The 9,332-nt window shown below is 41.2% G+C and overlaps 1 non-coding gene across 1 annotated transcript; it reads left to right on the top strand.

The window, feature by feature from the left end:
* Positions 1 to 3,588: 3,588 nt before the first annotated feature.
* Positions 3,589 to 3,699, top strand: LOC115069620. The gene has a single exon (XR_003848875.1). It is a non-coding gene; the product is annotated as a U6 spliceosomal RNA (small nuclear RNA).
* The last annotated feature ends 5,633 nt before the right edge of the window (positions 3,700 to 9,332 follow it).

Here is a 9,332-nt window from a genome sequence, read left to right as displayed (position 1 = left end):
CTCAGTGGTTAAGAGTACTGACTGCTCTTGCAGAGGACCTGGGTTCAATTCCCAGCACCCACATGGTGGCTACAAACCGTCTTTAACTCCAGTTCCAGGGGAATCCAAAGCCCTCTTCTGACCTCCGTGGCATTGCACGACATGGGTGCACTCACATACATGCAGGCAATACACTCATACGCATAAAATAAAAATAACAAAATATTAAAAAAAATATTTTTGTGTGTGTGTGTGTCTTTGAGACAGGGTCTCCCTGTAGCCCCAGCTGTCCTGGAACTCACTATGTAGACCAGGCTGGCCTCGAACTCACAAAGATCCACCTGCCTCTGCCTCCCAAGTGCTGGGATTAAAGGCCTGCACCACCACGCCCATCAATAATAAATTTTTAAAAAGATAAAACAAAGTAAACTGGTAGGCTAGAGAGATGGCTCAGCAGTTAAGAGCACTGACTGCTCTTGCAAGGATGGAAGTCCAATTCCCAGCACCCACATGGTGGCTAAAAACAGATATTTTTGGAAAATAAAAGGAAAGATAGAGGAGTACCGAGACAAGAAACCAGGGCCAGACCTGCAACAGGCAAGGAATATATCTTCCTTTATTCAAAGAAGACACAGTGAAAGGTAGAGTCTGTCCATGGGAACCAAGCATCTACAACTAGACAAAGAAACCAGGGGTGTTTTATATGAAAGTTGTGAGACACAGCTGCACTTTGTGGGGAGCTGAATTAGTGCCGGAGTTTGGTGTCCTTGAGGGTCTCTTTTCTCAGACAGGTGGCAAGTTATCTATACCACTAAAGGAGACAGGTGGGCTCCATAAACAGTCTCTCTCTCTCAGTCCAGGGAGTGACCACTTGATAAGGCTTGAGCAAGGCCAGGCTGCCAATTTAGGGCCAGTTAGACACTTTAAGGGATTTATGGCTTTCCCTAATAAGGCTTGTGGCTCTTCTGCAATTCACATATTCTATCAAAAGCCATCGGTAACTCCAGTTCCGGGGGATCCAATGACCTCTTCTGACCTCTGAAGGTATTGCACAACTTGGGTGCATATATATACATACATATACAAGCAAAATACTCATAAAATAAATAAGTGAAACATTAAAAAACAGTAAACTGGTAGAATATTGGGGTTTGAGTCTGGTGCCCTAATGACCAAGTCTAGCACAGAGAAGTGATTTGTCAGTCATAAATCTTGGAATTAATTTCTATTAGTGGTCATATTTTTATTTTTAGACAGGTTCTCCCTATAGCTCCAGCTGGCTTGGAATTCCCGATGTAGACCAGACTGAACTCAGTCTCACAGAGATCCACCTGCCTCTGCCTCCCAAGTGCTAGGATTAAAAGCATGTGCCACCACGCCTAGCCCTAGTCCCTCTTTAAAAAAATATATTATTTTTATTTTATGTGTATGAGTGTGTTGCCTGCATATATGTAAGTGTACCTGTGTCTCACAATGCTCACGGAGGTCAGAAGAGGGCATCAGATCCCCTAGAACTGGCTGGAGTTACAAAAAGTTGTTAGCTGCCATGTAGGTGCTAGAAATTAAACCCAGGTCCTCCGCAAGAGCAACAAGTACTCTTAACTAGTGAGCCATCTCTCCAGCACCAATCTCATCCCTCCCCCATCCCTAGCTCCAGATGCATAAGCCCCAAAGGAAAAGTACAAGGAACTTGAAAACCAAGGTAGATAACTCCGCCAGAAATGAAATTTCTCCCAAGGAACTGAAAAGAATGATTATAAATATGTTTGAAAAAGAAAATAAGCATCTGAGCCAATCCCAAGAGAGCACACACGCACACAGCTGAATGAAATAAGAAGTTGGTACAAGATATAAAAGAGGAACTTAGTAAGGAGAGAAACTGAAGAAAAGCAAAACTAAAATACTGGAAATGAAAAACAATAGGTCAAATAAAAAACTCAGGGAAAACCTCATTAACAGAATGGATCTCAGAGAATACAGAAGATCTGAGCTTGAAGACAAGATGTAGGAACTGGAACATTCTAACAAGGACAATGAATAAGAAGGTGTGAAAGGGACTTGCAAATTATTTGAGATGCTATGAAAATATCAAATCTAAGACCATGGGCATACAAGAAGGCAAACCATTCCATTCTAAAGGCATAGGAAACATTTTCAACAAAATCATAACACAAAATAAAAATAAATAAAACGTATTTTTAAAAAAGGTAGGCTCATTAAAATAACAGCATGTTTCTCAGTAAATGCTTTAAAAGCCAAGGGGGCTTGGAATGATGTTTTTCAGGTTTTGAAAGACAACAGTCAACCTAGTCTATTAGAGCCAGCAAAGCTATTTGTCACAGTTGAAAGAGAAATGAAAACTTCCTATGGGAAAAAACAAGCTTAAGGAATTGATGTCCACTACTTTGGTTCTAGGAAAGGTGAGGCTACTAGGAATATGAAACCATTCTTTTGTATTTTATTACATTTAATTATTTATTTATTATTTTGTTGTATGTATATTCTTGTCAATGCTGTGTGGTACACATGTAAAAGTCAGAGGATAGCTTGCAGGAGTTTCTTCTCTCCTTCCTCTATGTGAGTCCCAGGGACAGAGCTCAGGTGTTCAAGTTTGGCAGCAGATGCCTTTACCCACTAGGCCATCTTGCTGGTCCCCCCCCCAAAAAAAAACCACTCTTGAATAATAGTTGAGCAAGAGGCATAGGAAAACACAAAACACTAAAAAGTCCACAAAATGACAGGAAATAATAAACATCTCAATACATCAAAAGACCCTGATTAGTAGTTTGGATTAAAAGGCAGAATCCATCCATTTGTTGGTTCCAGAAAAACACACCTCTTCAAAAAAGATAGATGCTACTTTAGGGTGAAAGGATGGAAAAATGTATTCTAAGCAAATAGTACTAGAAAACAAGCAGGAGTGACCATTCTAGTATCCACAAAACAGACTTTAAACCAAAACTACTGAGAAGAGGCGATAAAGGTCACTTCCAACTGATCAGTGGAACAATCTCATCAAGAGGACATTACAATTCTAAAAAATATATACACCAAATATGGGCGTACACACAATTTCATAAAAAAAAAATACTACCAGAGGAAAAGTCATAGATTAAGCCCAGCACATAATAGTAGGTGACTTTGATACCCAGTTCTCACCAGTTGGCAGGTCATCCAGGCAAAAAATAACAGAGAAAGATCAGAATGATGTCATAGATCAAGTGGATTTAACAGACATCTACAGGACATTCAAACCAAACTCTGTAGAATGCACATCCTTCTCAGCAGCCCATGGAATTTTCTATAAAATAGATCATATATTAAGATGAAAAAGTCTTAAGAAACACGAGAAAGTAAAATAATTCTTTGTATTCTATGGTCACAATGGAATAAAACTACAAACCAACAGCAGGAGAATCATAGACTATGCACAAACTCAGGGGGATGAAACAGCACACCACCACGAAACGATGAACTCCAAAAAGAAATTAAGAAATTCCTACAAATGAATGAAAATTAAACAGCATATCAAAACCCATGGGACACAGTGACAGCTGCCTGAAGAGGGCTGTTGATAGCTCTGAGTGCCTACATTAAGTAATCAGATCTTGTGCCCGCTTTGGCAGTATGTATACTAAATTAAAATTGGAACAATACAGAGAAGATTAACATGGTCCCTGCACAAGGATTAAACAAATCTGTGAAGCATTCAATTAAAAAACATCAGCGATATCTCAAATAAACAACCTATGATGTATCTTAAGACCTTGGGTGAACAAAAGTAAGCTAAAGACCAGTGTAGGGGCTGAAGAGATGATGGCTAGTGGTTAACAGCACTCACCGGTCTTGCAGAGAGCTTAAGTTCAGCTACCAGTATTCACATTTGGGCAGCTCATAGCAACCCCTAACTCCAGCTCCAGGGGATCTAACACCCTCTTCTGGCCAACCTATGATGTATCTTAAGACCTTGGGTGAACAAAAGTAAGCTAAAGACCAGTGTAGGGGCTGAAGAGATGATGGCTAGTGGTTAACAGCACTCACCGGTCTTGCAGAGAGCTTAAGTTCAGCTACCAGTATTCACATTTGGGCAGCTCATAGCAACCCCTAACTCCAGCTCCAGGGGATCTAACACCCTCTTCTGGGCTCCAAGAGCACCTACACACACACACACACACACACACACAAATCCACACTGAGAGCCGGGTGTGGTGGCACATGCCTTTAATCCCAGCACTTGGGAGACAGAGGCAGGTGGATCTCTGTTAAGTTCAAGGCCAGCCTGGTCTATATAGTGAGTTCCAGGCCAACTGGGGCTACAGGGAGACAAAAAAAAAGAATATCCCAACTGAAAAAGGTCTGGACTCAGATGGATTCACTGTTGAATTTTATCAGACCTTCAAAGAGTGACAAACACTAACGCTTCTCAAAGTATTCCATAAAATAGGAATGGAAGGAATATTCTCAAATTCTTTTTACAAAGTCAGGATTACCCTGATATAAAACAAGAAGAAGGAAATTGTAGATCAAATTCGCTGATGAACATACACACAAAAATTCTCAACAAATATTTGCAAACCAAATTTAAGGAAGCACCCAAAAGATCATTCAACACAATCAAGTAGGCTTTATTTCAGGAATGCGTATGCAAATCAATACATGTAATGCATGGGGCTGGAGAGATGGCTCAGTGGTTAAGAATACTTGCTGTTCTTCCAGAGGACCCAGGTTCAATTCCCAGCACCCTCATGGTGGCTAACAACTGTCCAGTTGACACCCTCTTCTGGCCTCTGCAGGGCATTGCACACATGTGGTGCACTTACATGTAGGCAAAACACTCATACACATAAAACAAAATTAATAAAATATTTTTAAAATAATAAAATAAATGTAATACATCCCATCAATGGCCTCAGAGACAGAAATCACATGATCATCTCTATAAATGCAGGAAAAGCTTTTGACAAACTCCAATAACCCTTCATGTTAAGGCTGAAGATGGGTTGTTGAGATGGCTCAGCAGGCAAAGGAGCTTGAGCACAGGCCTGATGACCTGAGTTCAATTCCTGGACTTAAAAGTGGCAGGAGAGGGCCAGACGTGGTGGCACACTTGGGAGGCAGAGGCAGGTGGATTTCTGTGAGTTCGAGGCCAGCCTGGTCTATATAGCAAGTTCCAGGTTAGCTGGGGCTACAGGGAGCCCCTGTCTCAAAAAGACCAAAAAAAAAAAAAAGTGACAGGAGAGAACTGACTCCCAAAGCTGTCCTCTTATATTCACATGCATGTCCTGGCACATACACCTAAACACACAGACACACACACACATACACATAAATACAAATTTTAAAACAATACATGGGGGCTGGAGAGATGGCTCAGTGGTTAAGAGCACTGATTGTTCTTGCAGAAGACCTGGGTTCAAATCCCAGCACCCACATGGCAGCTAACAACTGTCTAACTCCAGTCCCAGGGGATCTGACAGCCTCTTCTGACCTCCATGGGCATTGTATGACATGGATGCACTTATTGACATACAGGCAATACACACATACACATAAAAAATAAATTAAGTAATTAATTAAAAAAATACAAAGGGCTGGAGGGCTGGAGGACTGGAGAGATGACTCAGTGGTTAAAAGCACTGGCTGCTCTTGCAGAAGACCTGGGTTTGAATCCCAGCACCCACATGGCAGTTAACAATGGTCTGTAACTCCAGTGCCAGGGGATCTGGTGCCCTCTTCTGCCCTCTGTAGGAATTGCACAACACAGGTGTACTTACATACATGCAGGCAATACACTCACACACATAAAATAAAAATAACCCCTCCTCAAAAAAGGGCTGATGTGATGGCTCAGCAGTTGAGAACACTGGCTGTTCCTGCAGAGGAACCCAGGTTCACCTCCCAGCACCCACATCGCAGCTAACAACTGTCTTTAACTCCAGTTCCAGGAGAGCCGATGCCTTCTTTTGACCTCTTCAGGCATTGCATGCACGTGGTGGTGCACTCATACATGCAGGCAAAACACTCATACACATAAAACAAATAAATAAATAATAAACCAAGAAAGAAATTTTAAAAATCCAGCCTTCAAAAAGAAAAAAAATAATACAGCTCACCAAAGTCTCCTGAAGAAAGGCCAGTGTGATGGCACAGTGAATAGAGGCACTTGTGGCCAAGCCTAATGCCGTTGGTGCCCACTTGGTGGAAGGAGAAAGCCAACTCCTGCAGGTTGTCCTCTGTGATTCACAGAAAATAAATAAAAGTAATTTAAAAAATTAAAAGTACTTTGGAATAAACCTAATCAAGGAAGTGAACAACTTCTATACTAGAATCTTTTTATTTTTCCTTTATCTTTTTTTTTTTTTGGTCTTTTTGAGACAGGGTCTCCCTGTAGCCCCAGCTGTCTTGGAACTCACTAAGAGTAGACCAGGCTGGCCTTGAACTCACAGATATCCCCCTACCTCTGCCTCCCAAGTGCTGGGATTACAGGCGTGTGCCACCACACCCGGCTAAAATGTGTATGAGTCTTTTTAAAGAATCTTTTTAAAAAGATTTGGCACCTGCAGACGTCAGGTATGCCCTTGGTGCATTTACATACATGCAGCAAAATAGTCATACACATAAAAATAAAATCTTTAAAAATATTTTTTTATTATTTTTTATTTATGTGTATATTTGTGTATCTCTATGTGTATGTGTACATATGCCTGCAGGTGTCTGTGGAGTTGAGAAGGAGTTGTGAGCCTGGGAATATGGGTGCTGGGAATTGAACCCAGGTCCTCTGCAAGTATAACAGGTGCTCTTAACCACTGAGTCAACTCTCCAGCCTCTACTTTTTTTTTTTTTTTTTTGGTCTTTTTGAGATAGGGTCTCCCTGTAGCCCCAGCTGTCCTGGAACTCACTATGTAGACCAGGCCGGCCTTGAACTCACAGAGATCCGCTTGCCTCAGCCTCCCAAGTGCTGGGACTACAGGCGTGCTCCACCATGCCCAGCAGCCTCTACATTTAAAAAAAAATATTTTATTTGTTATTTTTATTTTATGTGAATGAGTGTATTGCCTGCATGTATGTGAGTGCACCCATGTTGTGCAATGCCGCAGAGGTCAGAAGAGAGCTTCGGATTCCCCTAGAACTAGAGTTGAGGATGGTTCATAGCCACCATGTGGGTGATGGGAATTGAATCCAGGTCCTCTGCAAGAGCAGTCAGTGCCCTTAACAGCTGAGCCATCTCTCCAGCCCTAACTTCTAGATTTTTATCATATACACCTTGTGTGTTTTTTCTATCTTTTTGTTTTTCAACTTTTGTTTTAAGCTTTTTAAACTATTTTACACCTTTATAATAAAAAAAATCTGGTCTGTTCAATAATATTGAATTTAACTCAAACGACTTTATCGTATTCATAATTAAATTAAGGTAGGGTGATTCTGTCTTTTTTTTTTTTTCGGTCTTTGCATGTTGGTTTTGGTTTGGTTTTGGTTCTCCCTGTACCCCAGCTGGCCTGGAACTCACTACATAGACCAGGCTGGTCTCAATCTCACAGAGATTGGCTTGTCTCTGCATCCTGACTATTGAGACTAAAGGTGTGTATTACCACGTCAGGCCCCTCTTTTCTTTATGTTCTTTTACATTTCATATTATATTCTTTTTGCATTATTATTATTGTTGGATTTTCTGGGATAGGATCTCACACAATAGCCTAGGCTGGCCTGAGACTCACTATGTAGCTCAGGCTGGCCTTGAACTCAAAACAACCCTCTGTCACAGTCTCCAGAGACTCCAAGCATGAACCAGCACACCTTCCTCGTTTAGTCCTTTTACCTTGCTCTTAGGTTCCTCTCTAAGGTCCACCAGCTACACTGAGACTGCACACTGTGCTTTCCTCTTAACTGTGAGTGCTCTTAATTTATACTCATATTTTTTTTTGCCCCTTTGGATATTGTGTCAGTATCTATTTCTTCCCCTGGATAAGGATACATTTAAGCATACCTCTGTCTCATCTCTACCCCTGCAATGTTGGCTGTATTCAATACAGATATATCTTCTCTTTTTATTTTCTTTGATATAAGCTTTTTTTCCCCTTTGAAGACAAGGCAGACTTTACTGAAGTATTTGAACACTCCATCCCCTGAATTTGTTTCTAATCTTGAGTACTGTGATAGTTAATCATGGTTGTCAACTTGACACATCTGGGAAGAGGGAACCTCAATTGAGGAATTTCCTCCATCAGTTTGGCCTGTGGACATGTCTGCAAGGCATTTTCTTGACTCTTATTTGATGTAGGAAGGCCCCATCCATGGTGGGTGGTGCCAACCCTGGGCAGGTGGGTCTGGGATGTATAAGAAATGTGACTGAACATAAGCCTGGAAGCAAGCCAGTGAGAAGCACTCCTCCAGGGTCTCTGCTTAGTTCCTGCCTTGAGCTTCTGCCCTGGCTTCCCTGGGTAATGATCTGTGACATGTAGGATGAAATAAACCCTTTCTCCCTGAGTTGGTTATCTCAGTAACAGGAAAGCAAACTAGAACAAATATTTTCTGAGAATTCCTTTCTTACTCCTTTCCTTCTTAGCTTCTTTTCTTTTTCTTTCTTTCTTTCTTTCTTTCTTTCTTTCTTTCTTTCTTTCTTTCTTTCATTTATTTTTTTGTCTTTTTGAGACAGGGTCTCCTTGTAGCCCCAGCTGTCCTGGAACTCACTATGTAGACCAGGCTGGCCTCAAACTCACAAAGATCCACCTGCCTCTGCCTCCCAAGTGTTGGGATTAAAGGCATGCGCCACCATGCCCGGTGCTTTATTTTTAATATTCTATTTATTATTTTTATTCTATGTGTATGTGTGCATTGCCTGCATGTATATAAGTACACCGGTGTCATGCAATACCCAAGAAGGTCAGAAGAGGCCATTGGATCCTGTAGAACTGGAGTTATGGACAGTTGCTAGCTGCCTTGTGGGTGCTGGGAATCGAATTTGGGTCTTTTGGAGGAACAGCTAGTGTTCTTAACTGCTGAGCCATCTCTCCAGCCCCCATTTATTTATTTTTAAAGATTTGTTTTTATTTTATGTGAAAGAGAGAGAGAGTCTTACATAGTAAGACCTTTGTCTCAAAAAAAAAGAAAGAAAGAAAGAAAGAGAAAGTTAAAACCTATAGCAGAGAGCTGGGGATGAAGCTCGGTTGACAGAGTGCTTACCTAGCATGCATGAAACTCTGGGCTCAATCCCCAGCACCAACCACATAGTTCTACACCAGCCAGGGCTACAGAGCAATCCTTGTCAAGCCAAATAAACAAAAAAATGTAATTGCTATACATAGCTATACACGTTAATTGGGAACAGTCTGACTCTTCAATACATGTAAACATGT

Source organism: Nannospalax galili, unplaced genomic scaffold, assembly GCF_000622305.1.
Source record: "Nannospalax galili isolate Female #2095 unplaced genomic scaffold, S.galili_v1.0 scaffold473, whole genome shotgun sequence".
NCBI lineage: Eukaryota > Metazoa > Chordata > Mammalia > Rodentia > Spalacidae > Nannospalax > Nannospalax galili.
Note: the sequence above shows the minus strand (reverse complement) of the source record. Positions and strands in the feature narration are given on the sequence as shown.